This window comes from Pristis pectinata, chromosome 2 (genome assembly GCF_009764475.1).
Source record: "Pristis pectinata isolate sPriPec2 chromosome 2, sPriPec2.1.pri, whole genome shotgun sequence".
NCBI classification, from domain to species: Eukaryota; Metazoa; Chordata; class Chondrichthyes; order Rhinopristiformes; family Pristidae; genus Pristis; species Pristis pectinata.
The window spans coordinates 25,902,378-25,920,062 of record NC_067406.1 but is presented as its reverse complement, the minus strand read 5'-3'; the positions used below and the strand labels follow the sequence as shown (position 1 = coordinate 25,920,062).

Sequence of the window (17,685 nt, the reverse complement as noted above, 5' to 3'; positions counted from 1 at the left end):
TGCTAAGATCTATCTAACCCTTCCCTCCCACGCAGCCCCCCTATTCTTTCAGGTGGATGTAAAAGATCCCATGGCAACTATTTTGAAAAAGAGCAGGGGTGGGGGGACTTATTCCTAATATCTAAACACAATCAACATTTCAACAGGAAACAGTTTGGCTGGTGAGCATCGCAATGGACTGCGCGAACTTTCTCTGTAAAATTTGGCTGTAAAGCACGTTAGGAAGTCCTGGGGCCATGAAACGAGCACCTGTAATTCCTTCTGTCTGAGAATCTCAACGCACACAAGATTGATGCAGACACTACAATTCCCAGAGTACCCTGCGATTCGACGCAGGGGTATACGTCTGACCTGTGACTTGGAGCAAGTGACGCAAACTGTGCGACGTGGATGTCGTGTGGGGAGACGGCGGTTGGAGTGGCAGCCAACGGTGACGGCGATTGCTCGGTACGTGGTGGACAGGACCAGCGCATCTCATGTAAATAGGTCGCGTACAGTGGGCTAAACGGTCGACAGGCGAGTAAAACCATAAAGAATTTGCGCCCAGTACCGTGTGTATGCCCGAGCTGGGGGAGGTGATTACATTCAGGTTGTCAGATGTGTCAACGCCGGCCTGTTGGAGAGAGAACTGGTCTTCAGAGGCGTTAATCCGGAGAACTGTGCTGTCCATGTCCTTAAAACGTTGATCGTAGTTGGGGTAACCCAGGACAAAATGTTTATTCAAGCGTCAGGGATCACCCATTGCTTTAATGTAAAACGTAGACATGTTAAATTAGCAACTTCATTTCCCCGAAGTAACAATCCTAGCCCCGCACCAGAATGTCTGGAAAATAAGTATTTTGAACTATATGTGGCTTCTCAGATGGTGTCTTTTACCTGTACTGAATGCTTGTTTTTACGTTGTTTCTGTATGATTAACAACAAGTTTACATGACAGCTATAGACATATGGGATAAATTTTAAGATAAAATGCCTTTTTTCACTACTATAACACTTCATGGATAATGGTGTATGATTTCTGGTTACAAAGTCATCCGAGTGTTATAAGTGACATTGACATTTAGCGTATTACCTTTTGAGAATGAGGAGGAGGGAGATGTTTCCTTGCAATTTTCCTGATTAATTTAGGAAAATTAGGAAATTTATCCAAAGAGTGGAATTGCTAGACATATGAAGTTACGAGTCTGCCAGAATTAACAACATGCTGACAGAGATCTTGAATTAGAATTTTGGTGGGAAAATATCCAGCTGTCTCAAGATCACTACTTTCAATTTTGAAAGCAGTTGGGTATCTTTGCATAGTACTTAGAAACAAGAATAGGACTGGATTTGACTGTGATGCTTTCTTTGATTGTATTAACTCATGGGATGGCTTAGACAATGATTCTCGATGCTTTTCTATGTTATGTAAATTACTAATCAAGGTAACTAAAAATAAGAAAATATTCAGCAGGTCAGGCAGCATCTGTCATTTTGGTGGTGTCCTTCTCGGGGATTGCTGAATCTTGGTGGCCGGTGGTGATAGTCACTTCTTATTTAATACTTTATTGGCAGCCTTGATGGTGTTTGCAGTAAGCTCTTTCTTAGTAAATTAGAAATATGTTTATTGTTTCAGATCATTGACCTTTCTTCAGAACTGTTTTAATGAAGGGTCATTGATCTAAATCATTAAATCTCCTTCTATCGCCACAGATACTGTCTATAGCACTGCATGTTTCCAGTCTTTGGTTTATTTTGATTTCCGTCTTCTGCAGTATTTTCCTTTTGAATCGTGGCAAATGGATAATCTACCAGACTTGGGCATAAGGTGAAGAAAGTCCATTTGAGGTGAAAAAGTTTGGGACCTCTAGGTTTAAAGTCATTTTTCTCTCAAATATTTAACAATGAATACCTTCAGGCTGTTGTGGTGGGAACCTGGTGCTCATGTGAATCCCTGCCCTCCTCATTCCTGCCTCTTATTATACAGTGATCATGGCATGATCTAGCAATGGATTGCCCTCTCCCTCTCCCAACTCAGTGTGAGGAGGTTGCTTGTGAGGGTTGATGTTGGGCAAGTTGGTGTGAACAGTGTGGCCACTCAGTGCTGTGGGGCTCAGGACTGCATCCTGGTTGGCACATTTATCATGGGTTGTTGTTAGGTACTGGCAGCACCTGATTCATGTGTCGATAGACTGCTTGGTTTCTATGATCTTTCTCTCATCCCTTGTTAAATGTGATGGAAGCTGCTGACTCCCTGTCTCGTGTTTGGCTGCATGGCTATGGAGACCATAGGATTGAGGCAGTCTGTAAACATGTGGAGCAGATGTTGCTGGTCACCAACAAAGGCCCACACTCACTGTGCCAGTCCCATGTCTCAATGCTGAACAGCAGACCACTTGCCCCAACAAGAGTCCTCAAAACCAGTCCCCAAGGGGCTATGAATTGCTGGGGAAATTCCAGTGGAGGGCATAGAATTGTCATTCCTGGTGTGGCAGCAGGGAGACCAGATTCCCAGTACAGCAGCGTGAGAGTGAGGGTTTGAACGGTAGACCAAGAGTGCCACAAAGAATCATTATTCTGTTCAGACAGGATCTTAAAAATTGTGTTCAGTTCTTGTCACTGAGATGCAAAAGAAACATTCTAGATTCCTAAGATATTGGGCAGAAGAACCCAAGGTGTTGCAAGAGAAAATAAGTTATGATTTGAAAAGTACAGCTGGAAAGGGTAGTGGAAGCAGATTCAAAATAACTTTCAAAAGGAGAATGGACAAATATTTGTTGGAGAAAATTTTGCATGGCCAAGGGAAAAAAGAAATGAGGAAGAGTAATTTTGCATTTCTATCAAAGGTCTGACAGTTGATTTTAATTACCTGTCTCTGTGCTGTATCCTTCTATAATTCTATGACATGAAGTGGTGCAAAGATGGGAAAAAGCCAAAGGTAATCTGTAGTGTCAGCGAAACAAGTTGAAGAAAGGAAAGAACTCCAATCCATTTTCCCAGTTCCTGAACCTCTACTCTCACCCACTCTTTCCTTGCTCTGTTCAGGAAGAGAGTCCTCTGGTTCCTGCCTTTCATTTTACAGCCTCCACGTTTAAAAGATCATCCTTTACATTTCCTGCTACCTAAGACAAGATTTCACCAAGTTCCTGGTGCATCAGGGAAGAAGGCAAGGGTTTGCACCAGTGAGTTGTGAAAGGGACACATCTACCCCACCCTCTCCTTCACAGCTCCCTAGTCCACTCTTCCATCTCCAGCAACACCCCTTTCCTTATCACTTTCCAGTGCAACTGCAGGAGATGCTGCACCTGCCCTTTTACCTTGTCCCTTCCCACCATCCTGGGAAGCAAACAATCCTTTCAGGTGATGCAGCAATGCACATGCACTTCTTTCAATCTAGAGTATTGTATTTGCTGCTCATAATGTGGTCTCTATATTGGAGAAACTGATATTTGGATATTTGTTTTGTGGCAAGCCTGCTTTCAGTCCACAGGGGCCAGTCGTGCCTCTTGCCTGTCACTTTAATTCTCCATTCCATTCCCACTCTGGATGATTTGTCTATGGTTTGGTATTCCATTGAGATGCAATGTAAGCTTGAGGAATAGACATTCCTCCCTTTGGGCACATTGTAGCCTTTGGGATTCAGTATTAAATTCAACAATTTCAGGTAACTCAGTTTTTCAGTTTGTGTTAGAACTGCCTAGTTCTGCTGTAGTTTATACATCCGTAACATTAACACAATTTTTCTCTCTGTACTGATGCTGCCAGATTAGCTGGACATTTCCCACATTCTGATATGCATTTCAAGGATTTTATGTTTACTTTTGTTTGCTTTATCTCTTCCTAACTGCCTTCATTTAATCTAGCAATTAGATGGCTTCATCAATGGCTTCATTAACAGTTTACCTACATGGCAATCCTGGCCTAACCCTATTAAGTCTATTCCCTTTGTCCTATCCATCCCTCTTCCATCCTCTCTGTAGTGTAAAAATAACTTCTTTTTCTTTTTTTACCCAGTTCTGATGAAGGGTCTTAATCCTGAAATGTTAACTCTTGTTTCTCTCTCCACAGATGACATCCCTTCCCCACCTTCTTTCCTACTAAAAAGTACAGTTTGAAATTGAGTAACTGTTGTAGATAGAATGTAGAATCAAACAGTTAAAAGCAATGTCCCACATCAATAAGGGAAAGCACCTCTTGGAGTGATTAGTGTTTGTAATAGTCTCCCAAGAAAGTTGATGGAGGCAGTAGGCTTCAATTATTCAAGAAACATGTTGATCCTAGAGTTCTGTATTTGTGGCTGGATTTCATTGGAAAGGTGATGTCATTAGCTGAATGGCCTCCCTCATCCTTGCTTGTTCACACTTTCTTTACTTTGCAGTGTTGCTTCTGGTAACAATAGCATTTGCTGAGGTAAGCTTACGTAGTAAATAACCTAACTCCTAGTAAATTATCTGTCATAAGGATTTCCCAGCGTGCATTGGATTAGGGAAGACAAATTACTTTTAATGAGAGAACTTGCATTCAAGTGCAGCCTTCCAATTAGTTCTTTAATGTTAAGCCCGCATTGCATTTTTTCTACTGATGCCAGAAGCAAACCCTCCCCAGAGGTCAGGCAGCAACAATTTCCTGCTTTCTCTGTTTTGTTTAAAATTCTCACCCTCATTTTAAATCCTTTCAATCTCTGTGGTCCCCTCCAACACCATAATTTTCTGAAATATTTATGATACTCTGATTTGTAAACGTCTCGACACTTGAATTTAATCACATCACCATTGGTGGGCATGCTTTTAGCTGCCAAGGCCCTGAGCTCTTCAAGTCCATGTCTAACTTATTCTGCCTCCCAGCATCTCTTCAATCCTGCAGCTCCAGTCTCAAACCAGTCTTTTAGACATTTATCCTAAGGGGACTCAGTAATTTTTGTCTGATTACAATCCTGTGAAGCACCTTGGGATATGTTGCTACATAGAAAAGAAATTTTTTGTTGCTGCTAGAATATTTTTGGCTATGTACAATTAGCAGTATGTGAAACTAGATGACAAGTGTCACTAATCCAATCTGCTGAGGATGGGAAAGAGGATGTATGGTGTCAGAAAAGGAATAGAGGCTGTTTAAGTGTTTAGGCAAGAAGATGACTATTGGAGTATAATGTAGGAAAATATGTGGCTCTGCACTTCTATAGGAAGAATTAGGTGGAAGAGTTGGATTTTAATTGTTTGCTCTAAGATTTAAGATTTCTTTATTAGTCACATGTACATGGAAACACAGTGAAATGCATCTTTTGCTTAGAGTGTTCTGGGGGCAGCCTGCAAGTGTTGCCATGCTTCTGGCGCCAACATAGCATGCCCACAACTCCTAACCTGTACGTCTTTGGAATGTGGGAGGAAACTGGAGCACCCGGAGGAAACCCACGCAGATACGGGGAGAACGTACAAACTCCTTACAGACAGTGGCTGGAATTGAACCCGGATCGCTGGTGCTGTAATAGCGTTATGCTAACTGCTACACTACCATGCCGCCCCAAGCATATTTGAAAACTCTCCATACATTGATTTTTGATTTCTTTATTAGTCACATGTACATGGAAACACACAGTTTCTTTTGCTTAGAGTGTTCTGGGGGCAGCCCGCAAGTGTTGTCACACTTCCGGCACCAACATAGCATGCCCACAACTTCCTAACCCGTACGTCCTTGGAATGTGGGAGGAAACCGGAGCACCCAGAGGAAACCCACACAGACACGGGGAGAACGTACAAACTCCTTACAGACAGTGGCCGGAATTGAACACGGGTCGCTGGCGCTGTAATAGCGTTATGCTAACCGCTACACTACCGTGCCTACCGTACTGCACTAGAGAAGTGCAGTAATCATAAAGAATTCCATTGGAGGGCCAGACAAATACTTCTGTAATTGTCAACATAAATCTCACTTAGTGTGTTCCCTTCCTGGTGACAGGGTAAAGGACATCATTAAGAACATGCAGAGCATCTTGCAGGGGAAAGGGAGTAAGCCAGAACTTGTCTTATATTTTGGTATGAAGTAAGGTAGACAGGAATAGGGGTCCTGCAGTCAGATTTTCAGGAACTAGAGAGTAAGCTAGAAAGTAAGATCTCAAAACAAATATTCTCTGGATTACTGCTAGTGCCATGTGATAGAATATAAATAAGAAGCTCAGGGAGATTAATGCATGGATAAAGACAGTGCAGGAGGGAAAACCTCAGATTCTGGGGCATGAGGCACCTGTTTAAAAATAAGCACATTGCACCTTAACTGGATTGGGACCAGTATCCTACCAGGGAGTTCTGGTGTCATCAGAACTGCAAATATATGCAAGTGTGTGAATTAACTACAGTAACTATTATAGATTCAGCAAATTGCATATCCAAAACTTAAAAGCTCAAAGAACTAATTGGTTTTGACAATTAAATCGAAAAATAAGCAATGCAAACAAGAATTGAAAAAAAAATGCAGATACTGACTAAAACACTATTTAATATGAAGACAAAAAGTTATTTCTCGACCAAATTATGATTATGGAATGCGCTGCTGAATGAGTTAGATTTCAAGTTGCACATAGAGAAACAATATAGAAAATAACAAAAGCTAAATTGTTAGAAATAGCAAGTCAAATAGCATCTGAGGGGAGAGTAACAGGGTTAATGCTTCAGGTTGATCATGCTTTATCAAAATAATTAGTTGGAGGGACACAGGTTTTAATTTCCAGATAAAGGGGTGAGAGGTAATGCGAGAAGTATCAGGAACAAGGCTGATGAACTTAGAGCGCGGGTAAGTACGTGGAGCTATGACATGGTGGCCATTACAGAGGCTTGGCTGTCGCAAGGGCAAGAATGGCTGCTGGATGTTCTGGGGTTTAGATGTTTCAAAAGGGACAGGGGCGGAGGGAAAAGAGGTGGGGGAGGGGCTTTGCTGATCAGGGACAGAGTCACAGCTGTAGAAAAGGAGGATGTCCTGGAGGAATCGTCCACTGAGTCAGTGTAGGTGGAAGCCAGAAACAGAAAGGGAGCGATCACTCGATTGGGAGTATTCTACAGACCCCCCCCCCCCAATTGTAGCAGAGATGCTGAGGAGCAGATCGAGAGGCAGATTTTGGAGAGGTGCAAAAATAACAGTGTTGTTGTCATGGGTGATTTCAACTTCCCTAATATTGATTGGCACCTCCTTAGTGTAAAGGGGATAGATGGGACAGAGTTTGTTCGGTGTGTACAGGAAGGATTCCTGACATAGTTGGTGGACAGGCCGACTAGAGGAGAGGCCATACTGGGACCTGGTACTAGGCAATGAGCCTGATCAGGTTTCAGGTCTCTTGGTGGGAGAGCATTTTGGAGATGGTGACCATAACTCCTTGACCTTTACCATAGCCTTGGAGAGGGATAGGAGCAGACGATATGGGAAAGTATTTAACTGGGGGAGGGGGAATTATGATGCTATTAGGCAGGAACTTGGGAGTGTAAATTGGGAACAGATGTTCTTGGGGAAGTGCACCGTGGAAATATGGAGGTTGTTTAAGGAATACTTGCATAGGGCTCTGGACAAGTTTGCCCCATTGAGACAGGGTAGAGTGAAGGAACTGAAGGAGTGGTTGACACGAGATGTAGAATATCTTGTCAAGAGGAAGAAAGAAGCTTACCTAAGGTTTAGAAAGCATGGATCAGACAGGGCTCTGGAGAGTTACAAGGTAGCCAGGAGGGAGCTTGAGAATGGACTTAGGAGAGCTAGAAGGGGGCATGAGAAGTCCTTGGTGAGTAGGATCAAGGAAAACCCCAAGGCATTCTACACATGTGTAAAGAATAAGAGGATGAGTAGAGTGAGGGTAGGACTGATCAGGGATAAAAGAGGAAACATGGCTGGAGTCGAAAGAGGTGGGGGAGGTCCTTAATGAATACTTTGCTTCAGTATTCACCAGAACGAGAGAGAGACCTTGACGTTTGTGAGGATGACGTATGACAGACTGATATGCTAGGGCATGCCGACGTGAGGAAAGAGGTAGTGCTGGAACTATTGAAAGACATTAGGATAGATAATTCACCGGGGCCAGATGGAATATATCCAAGGTTATTACAGGAAGCTAAGGAAGAGATTGCTGCGCCTTTGACGATGACCTTTGCATCCTCACTGGCCACGGGAGTAGTGCTGGATGATTGGAGGGTGGCAAATGTTGTTCCTTTGTTTAAGAAAGAAAGTAGGGATAACCCTGGGAATTACAGACCAGTGAGTCTTATTTAAGTGGTGGACAAATTACTGGAGAAGATTCTTAGAGACAGGATTTATGGGCACTTAGAGAAGCATAGGCTGATTAGGGACAGTCAGGGTGGGTTAGTAAGTTTGCTGACGATACAAAGGTTGGTGGTGTTGTGGATAGTGTAGAAGGTTGCTGTAGATTACAACAGGATATTGATAGAATGCAGAGCTGGGCTGAGAAGTGGCAGATGGAGTTCAACCCGGATAAGTGTGAAATGATACACTTCAGGAGATCGAATTCGAAGGCAGAATACAAGGTTAATGGCAGGACGCTTAGCAGTGTGGAGGAACAGAGGGATCTTGGGGTCCACATCCATAGATCCCTCAAGGTTGTGACACAGGTCGATAGGGTTGTTAAGAAGGCGTATGGAGTGTTGGCCTTCATTAGTTGGGGTATTGAGTTCACAAGCTGCGAGGTGATGTTGCAGCTCTATAGACTCTGGTCAGACCACACTTGGAGCATTGTGTTCAGTTCTGGTCGCCTCATTATAGAAAGGATGTGGAAGCTTTAGAGAGGGTGTAGAGGAGATTTACCAGGATGTTGCCTGGATTGGAGAGCATGTCTTATGAGGAAAGGTTGAGCGAGCTAGGGCTTTTCTCTTTGGAGAGAAGGAGGATGAGAGGTGACTTAATAGAGGTGTACAAGATGATAAGAGGCATAGATTGAGTGGACAGTTAGAAACTTTTTCCCAGGGCGACAATGGCTAACACGAGGGGATGTAATTATAAGGTGATTGGAGGAAGGTAGAAGGTCAGGGGTAAGTTTTTTACACAGAGAGTGGTGGGTACGTGGAATGCACTGACAGCAGAGGTTGTGGGGGCAGATACATTAAGGACATTTAAGAGGCTCTTAGACACATGAATGATACAAAAAAATAGGGGGCTATGTGGGAGGGAAGGGTTAGATAGTTCTTAGAGCAGGATAAAATGTCGGCACAACGTTATGGGCCGAAGGGCCTGTACTGTGCTGTAGTGTTCTATGAGGAGTGAATGCGGAGGGAGGATGGAACAAAAGGAAAGGTCTGATAGAAGAAAAGCAAAAGGGATTAAATGATGGTAACAAAATATTGCAGGAGGCAAAATTGCAGAATGATTATCTGAAATTGCCTGAGGAATTTGGAAGGAATGCTGGAAATCTGAAATAAAAATGCCAACATGTTGAATATTTGAAATTGTCGAATATGATGTTGAGACCAGAAGGCTGTATTGTACTTTGTCAGAAGTGTTGTTCCTTAACCTTCCATTAAACTTTTTTGAATCTGTGTTGGAGGACAGAAGTGTAGATGAGACACAGAGTGTAAGTGAGAAACGGAATTAAAGAGACAGGCAACTGGAATCTCAAGAACATCTTTGCAAACTAGAGATGTTCTACAAAGTGGCATATAGTTTGTGAGCAGAGAATATAGCACACTAAATTAAAATAAACCAAAATAAATTGTTGCTTCACATGGAAAGTGTTAGTGGTTTTGGATGATAGGAAGGAAGGAGGTAATATAGCTGCACCTGTAGCAATTTTAACCCTCTCTTCTCTGAACCCCGTGGTTCAGCTGTCCACAAAACTTCAGTTTGTAGAAGTGTAACAAATCCAACAAATCTGAATTCATTTCCAAAAGCCTTTAGAAGTGCTATAGCCAGAAGGTTATTGGGTTGAGGCCCCTTAATCAGCTCTTCAAAATGCTGATAAAGCCAGAAGTTTTCACATCAGAACACCTTTACATGATAATAGTCAATCATCAAAAACAAATTCTATTTCTGATTAACAATGGACTGGTTAACTCATGTATTCAAAGCAAACAACCAGAATGAAGGTGGTACAAAGCGTGGTGGCCAGGTTCTGGGAGCAGAAGCAAAATGAGTTGTGTGCAGGGTATGCAGTGTCGCTCAGTGCATTTTCTCATCTGCATTAATTTAATTGTAGATCTGTGATCTATTGAAATTGTGGAAGATAAATGTAAGGCTAACACAATGAACAAAAAATACACAAAAATAGGATAGTTTGAGCTGAATTCCACTACACTCAAAGGCCAAGAAGGGGGTAGTCTGGAACTGAATCAGAGATCAAGGCGGAAGCTGGGACTGGGGGGGAGCAGCTGATTAAAAGCCAGTAGTGATTGGCCTTAAAGGAATAGCCTCAGCAGATTGACTGCCAGAACATAAGCTGCTTTCAGGAAGAAATTACCTGGTCACTCACCAGAAGTCATTGAAAACTAATTTGTCAGTGGACTAACCACCAAGGCAGCTGTGAATTCATGGGATAAGTTTGTAACTTGGAAAGTATTGTAGTGTCAACCTTTTCAGATTCATTGACTCAGCGGGGAAACAGACCCTTTGGCCCAACTCATCCATGCTGACCAAGGTGCCTATCTAAACTAATCTCATTTGCCTGCTTTTGGCTCATATCATTCTAAACCTTTACTCTCCATTTACTGTCCTATTTTGTTTTAACCATTGTAATTGTAACTCCCTCCGACAGCTCATTCCATATATCCACCACCCTCCATGTGGAAAAACTTGCTGCCCAGGTCCCCTTTAAATCTTTCCTCTCTCACCTGAAACTTATTCCTTCTTGTTTTAGATTCCCCTACCCTGGGAAAAAGACTGTGATTATCTACCGTATCTATGCCTATCATGATTTTATAAACCTTTATAAGGTCACCCCTTGGCCTCCATTGTTTTGGGGAAAACAGTCCCAGCGTATCCAATCTCTCTTTGTAACTCAAGCCCTCCAGTCCATGCAACATCTTTGTAAATCTTTTCTGCACCCTCTTTAGCTTAATCAAATCCTTCCTATAGCATGGAAACCAGAACTGCACACAGTACTCCCAAGTGTGGTCTCACCAGTGATTTGTGCAGTTGTAATATGACATGCCAACTTTTGTACTCAGTGCCTTGATTGATGAAGACAAGCATGTCAAGTGCCTTCTTCACCCTCTGACTACCCGTGTTGCCGCTTTCAGGGAACTATGTACTTGTACTCCTTTGTCTCTCTGTTCTACAACACTCTCCAGGGCCCTGCAATTTGCTGTGTAAGTCCTGCCCTGGTTTTACTTTCCAAAATGCATTACTTCACACCTGTCTGAGTTAAATTCCATCTGCCATTCCTTTGCCCACTTTCCCAGTTGATCAATATCCTGTTGTAGCCTTAGACAATCTCTTTCATTGTCCACTATACCACCAATTTTGGTATCATCTGCAAACTTACTAAGCATGCCACCTACGTTCTCATCAATACCATCAATATATATAACAAACAACAGGGACCCAGTGCTGATCCCTGTGGCACACCACAGGTCACAGGCCTCCAACCTGAAAAGCAATCCTCAATCAGCACTCTCTGCTTCCTAAGGCACTTCTGTATCCAGTTGGCTAGCCCACCTTGAATCCCATATGTTCTAACCTTCCAGACCATTCTACCATCCAGGACCATATCAAGGGTCTTACTAAAGTCCCTGTAGACAATGTGTACCACCTTACCTTCGTTAATCCTCTCAGTCACCTGTTCAAAAACCCAATCAAATTCGGGAGACATGATTTCCCATGCATAGAGCTACGCTGGCTATCCCTAATCAGTCTTCCCTTTCTAAATACAAATAAGTCCTGTCTGTCAGAACCACTTCCATTAACTTTCCCATCACTGATATTAGGTTCACAGGCATTTAGTTCCCTGGCTTGTCCTTGCAGCCCTTCTTAAATAAAAGCACAATGTCTGCTGTCCTCTAGTCTTCTGGTTCCTCAGCCATGGCTAAAGAAGATACAAAAATCTCTAGCAGGACTCCAGCAATTTCTTCTCTTGCTTCCCACAACATCCTAAGATACACTTGGTCATACCCTGAGTCTTTATACACCTTTATATGCTTCAAGATCGCCAACACCTCTTTCATAATATCAATATGTTTCTGTACAGTGTTGTTCTTTTCCCTGAACTCACTAGCTTGCATATTCTTCTCCACTGTCAATACAAGCAAGAAGTATTCATTTGAGACCACACCCACCATCCAAGGCTCCACACATAGATTACCTCATTGATCCTTAACGGGACCTACTCTCATTGTAGCTACCCTTTTGTTCTTAATATATTTTAGAATTCTCCTTTACCTTATCTGCCAGGGATATTGCATGTCCTCTTTTCACCCTCCTTAATTGTACTCCTACTTACCTTATATTCCTCAAAGGGCACGCTTGATTCCAGCTGCCTAAACCTGACATATGCCTCCTTTTTCCTGACTAGAGTAATTTTCCTGACCAGGCCATTTAATGGAGAGACTGGTCCTATGGTAAAAAGCTAGGTCCTTCATCAGAAGGGGATTGGGTGATGGTGAAACAGAAGTATGAACTAGAGCATCCTTGAAGGAACAATCCCTTCAGGACGCTGAAAGGAAAGTAGAGCAGGAGAAGCTATTGCAGGAATTTAGGAATGTAGAATAGGAACATTAACAATGATTCTGAAGCAAAGGGTAATAGTGTCTGAAGAAAGGAAACAATTTACAGGCAACTTTCTATAATGGAAAGTTAGGTGGCCAACAGTTGAGAGAGAATCAGTTAGCGGAGCTGGAGGTGGATCTCATGGTCAGAGAGGGTACATTTTGATGCATTATCTCTGTGTGCAGCCACAGCTGCCACGATGATTGATTTTGGGGGAATAATTAAAAACCTGGCATAATATTAGTGAGTAGTAAATTTATGAAACATGTTCTCTTGGGAGGTAGTGCAAGCAGCTAGTATTGATTCATTCTAATAAAATTAGTCAGCTTTCTTTTGGGTGGCATCTAGGATATTGAAAGTGAGGGACTCAACAATTAGAATATCAATATATGTGGTTAGATTCTCTCTGTGGAGATGGTCACTGACATTTTTGTGGTTTAATACTTAAGAAAGGAATAGGTTGAAATTTGCAGATCCCACCAAACTGGCTGATTGTCAAATGATGAAAAGTAATCCACACAATCAACAAATTCAAAAACATCTTAAAAAGCTTTCTCAGTAGGTGGTGAAATACAGAGAAATGTTAAAATATTTGGTGAGGGAAGCAAACCCAGAATCTCACTTCCAGGGAACCACTACAGTAAAATTTTCCTTCTTCTTATCTCTGGGACCTTCTCAATCTTCCTAATGTGTGGAATTCAAAATTGGACACAATACTGCATTTGTGGCCTAACCCTTGTGCAGGTTCAAGATTATTTTCTGCTTTGTATTCCATGCCTATATTTCTGAATCCCAGGATCCCATATACTTTATTAACCACTCTTTTAACATTTTCAAAGATCCATGCACATTTACATCTAGGTGCTTTAGTTCCTGGACACCCTATAAATTTGGTCATGTTCAAAATAGCTTCAGTAGCAGGATATCTCCCTTTTTGCTTCTCAGCTCTAACCATTTGGATTCTATTTCTAGTTTCATAATGATGTCCTCAGTTTCCAGCTCTATAATATCTTTAATTAGCACTTCCATCCCACCTTTCTTTCCTTCCCAATTTTTTATCCTGGAATATTAAGTTACCAGTTCAGTCCTTTTTTTTTGAGCCAAATTTCAGTTTATACAACTAGGTAGTCCCATATGGCTGATTATATTTGCAAATTATTCACCATATTTTGTATTTATATAATTGCATCCTATACCTATTTTTGCTGTTATATTGTATTCCATGAGTCTGCTCCCATGAAATACGGTACAATATCTTTCTCTTCTCCTTTCTAATATTACCATTCATTAGTGCACTTTATTCCAGTTTTCTGTTACAACATGCTGGTGCACATAAACCTACTAATTTAATTTAAACCCTCTTCAACGTATGGAGCAGTGTTAATTTTTCTGTGAGTTAATCCAAAAGATTAAACTTCTATAAGCAATGTAAGATGTGTGGCCTGAAAAAATGCCAATTGAAAAATGTTGTTGCGATACTTCATTTTAAGGCCAACTTCAAAGAAAGTGATAAAATAGATTTATTATTATGGAGTACTCATGCGTGTAGTGGTGCGTAACTACAAAGAAAATATGTTTCACCTATGAGTGAGAGAGCATAGTTTTACTAATTTTTTTTAACCTGTTATTACAATGTTTTTGAATAAAGTGATATTTGATAACTCCTTCAACAACTGATTAATTAAGCCATCTGATGGATGCAGAAGAGATTAAGTAGATGTTGCCTGGATTGGAGGACATTAGCTATGGGGAGAGTTTGGGCTGGGTTTGTTTTCCCTGGAGCGAAGGAGGCTCTGGTGTGATCTGAGGTGTATAAAATTATAAGAGGCATGGATACCCAAGATAGGGGTATTAAAATAAGAGGGTGTAGCCAAACCCAACGCGTTCCCGAGAGGAAAACTCGGAGACGTTGTGGCTGAATCAGAGCACACTTTACTGTGTGAAGCAAAATGCGTGCGCACACATAGCTACCCAAGAGCCTCTCCGATGGATGTGATGTGAGGATCCTGCCGGAAGGCCTGCCCCGTGGTTCGCTCGTGATGTGCTACTGTGCGTCTGCCGATGGCAGTTCGAGTCTCGTAAATACGGGCTGCTACACCCCCCCCCCCCCCAGAAGTGTCCATTGGGGGTGTGTGGGACCCCCAGTCTGTGTGTCCCTCTTGGGTGGCCTGCCCCATCGGCACAGTGAGGGTACCTTCACCGGCTGTTCAATGTCCAAATGCGCCGGTTTGAGGCGGTCCACCGTAAAAGTCTCTTCACGGCCACCCACCTCCACGACACACATAGATCCATTGTGTCGGAGCACCCTGAAGGGTCCCTCGTACGGCCTCTGCAGTGGTGACTTGTGCATGCCTCTGCAGATGAAAACGTACTCACAGCCCCAGAGGTCCTTAGCGATAAAGGACAGTGTAGTGCCATGTCTGGAGGTGGGAACCGGTGCCAGGGTCCCTACCTTATCCTGTAGCCTCGTCAGCACTTCCGCCGGCGTCCCTGCTGGACCTTGGGCCTCTAGCACGAACTCGCTTGGGACCGTCAGGGGAGTGCTGTAGACTAACTCCGCCGAGGAGGTGCCCAGGTCCTCCTTGGGGGCTGTGTAGGTGCCCAGTAAAACCCAGGGGAGCTCGTCTCGTCTGTCCAGTTGGGCCCCCTGAGGCACACCATCAGGGCTGATTTGAGATGCCTGTGGAACCGCTCGAGCAAAACGTTGGACTGGGGATGATACGCCGTGGTGTGATGTAACCGGGTGCCCAAGAGCTGCGCCAGTGCTATCCACAGGCCTGATGTGAACTGTGCCCCTCTGTCGGAGGTGATGTCCGCTGGGAGTCCAAACCTGGCGATCCAGTTTGCGATGAGCGTCCTGGCACAGGATTCGGTGGACGTGTCTGTTAGTGGCATGGCCTCCAGCCATCTGGTGAACCTGTCGACCATGGTAAAGATATACCTGGCGCCCCGGGAGACGGGCAGGGGGCCGACGATGTCCATGTGACATCGCTGAAATCTCCCGAGCGTCGGCTGGAACTGCTGGAGGGGGGCCTTCGCGTGCCGCTGGACTTTGGCGGTCTGGCAGTGTATGCAGGTCCTGGCCCAGTGTCCGACCTGCTTGCGCAAACCATGCCAAACGAATTTGTCCGCCACCAGTTTGATAGATGCCCGGATGGACAGGTGGGCTAGGCCATGTAGCGTGTCGAAAACTCGTCACCTCCATGCTGCTGGTACCACAGGCCGGGGTCTGCCGGTAGACGTGTTGCACAGGAGCCGAACCGCAGTTGGGCCGACGGGGACATCCTCCAACTGGAGTCCCGAAACGGCGGTGCGGTAGGCCGGGATCTCTGTGTCCGCCTGTTGCGTCTGTGCCAGCGCTGTGTAGTTGACCCCTGGGGATGAGGTGGTCACTGAGTGGATGTGGGGGCGGGACAGCGTGTCGGCGACCACATTGTTCTTCCCTGCGATGTGGTTAACTCCGAAATAAAGGAGAGGTGCCTCTGCTGCCGAGCCGACCATGGGTCCGATACTTTTGCAAGGGCGAAGGTGAGGGGCTTGTGGTCTGTATATACGGTGAAATCCCTCCCTTCGAGGAAATACTGGAAGTGCCGGATAGCCAACTCCCTGTTGAAAGCGCTGTACTTAACCTCCGGTAGTCGCAGGTGCTGGCTGAAAAAGGCGAGCGGTCGCCACTGACCCTTGAGCTGCTCCAGGACTTCGCCACCCGCCGTGTTGGAAGCGTCAACTGTGAGTGCCATGGGCACGTCGATTCTCTGGTGTACTAGGAGGGTCACTTTCGCCAACGCTTCTTTGGTCTGCTTGAAAGCCTCCGTGGACTCCGCATCCCATGCCACCTTTTTGGCTTTGCTGGCCATCAGACCGAACAAGGGCCTCGTGATTCGCGCCGCCTCCGGCATGAACCAATGATAGAAATTTACCATCCCCACAAATTCTTGCAGGCCCTTGACCGTGCTGGGTCTCGGGAACTGGCGGATGGCCTGGACTTTGTCTGGTAGTGGGGTGGCACCATGCTAGCTGACCCTGTGGCCCAAGAAATCGATTTCCGTCAGCCCGAATTGGCACTTTGGCAGGTTGATTGCCAGTCCGTGGTCGCTCAGGCGCTGGCAGAGTTGGCGCAAATGTGCCACATGCTCTTGGTGTGACTTGCTGGCCACCAGGATATCGTCTAGGTGGATGAAGATGAAATCCAGGCCTCGCCCTACCGAGTCCATAAGCCTCTGGAAAGTCTGGGCAGCGTTCTTGAGGCCGAAAGGCATCCTTAGGAATTTGAACAACCTGAAGGGGGTGATGAGGGCTGTCTTGGGCACATCGTCAGGGTGTACAGTGACCTGGTGGTACCCCCGGACCAGGTCGATTTTCGAAAAGATGGCTGCCCCGTACAGGTTTGCTGTGAAATCTTGGATGTGAGGCACCGGGTATCAGTCGGTGGTTGTGGTGTCATTGAGTCTTCTGTAGTCCCCGCAGGGTCTCCACCCTCCTGTGGACTTGGGTACCCTGTGTAGCAGAGATGACCACGGGCTGTCCGAGCGACGGATGATCCCCATCTCCTCCATCTTCCAAAACTCCACCTTGGCGAGGTGGAGCTTGTTGGGTGGGAGCCTACGGGCTCGGGCATGCAGCGGTGGCCCCTGTGTGGGAATGTGGTGTTGCACACTGTGTTTGGGACCGGTAGTGGAGAACTGCAGGGTGATGATGGAGGGGAAATCCGCCAGCACCCTGGCAAACTCATCACCCGAAAGTGTGACTGAGTCCAGGTGGAGGGCTGGGAAGTGGGCTTCTGCAAGCTGGAAGGTCTCGGCGTGGACCAAATGCTGGCTCTTCAGGTTGACCAGGAGGCGGTTAGCCCGTAGGAAATCCGCCCCTAGTAACGGCCGCGATACTGCTGCTACCGTGAAGGTCCAGGTGAAGGAGCTGGGTCCGAAACGCAGCGGGATGGTGCGCGTGCTGTATGTTCGGATGGTGGTGCTGTTTGCGGTGGTGAGGTCGGGGCCTGGGGCCACGTTATGGGTGTCCATGTTGGAGGGG

General features: G+C 44.9%; 1 protein-coding gene across 4 annotated transcripts in view; it reads left to right on the top strand.

Moving 5' to 3' along the window:
- The first annotated feature begins 332 nt into the window (after positions 1 to 332).
- The window catches only part of dym (dymeclin), a 275,633-nt gene continuing 258,280 nt past the window's right edge, over positions 333 to 17,685 (top strand). For 2 of the 4 annotated variants that reach the window (XM_052039228.1, XM_052039210.1), the window contains exon 1: positions 393 to 516. The gene's annotated coding sequence lies outside the window, so the exon portion shown is untranslated. Of the gene's footprint in view, positions 517 to 17,685 lie in introns of all 4 variants that reach the window. The other 2 variants (XM_052039238.1, XM_052039219.1) reach the window with 2 other exon arrangements.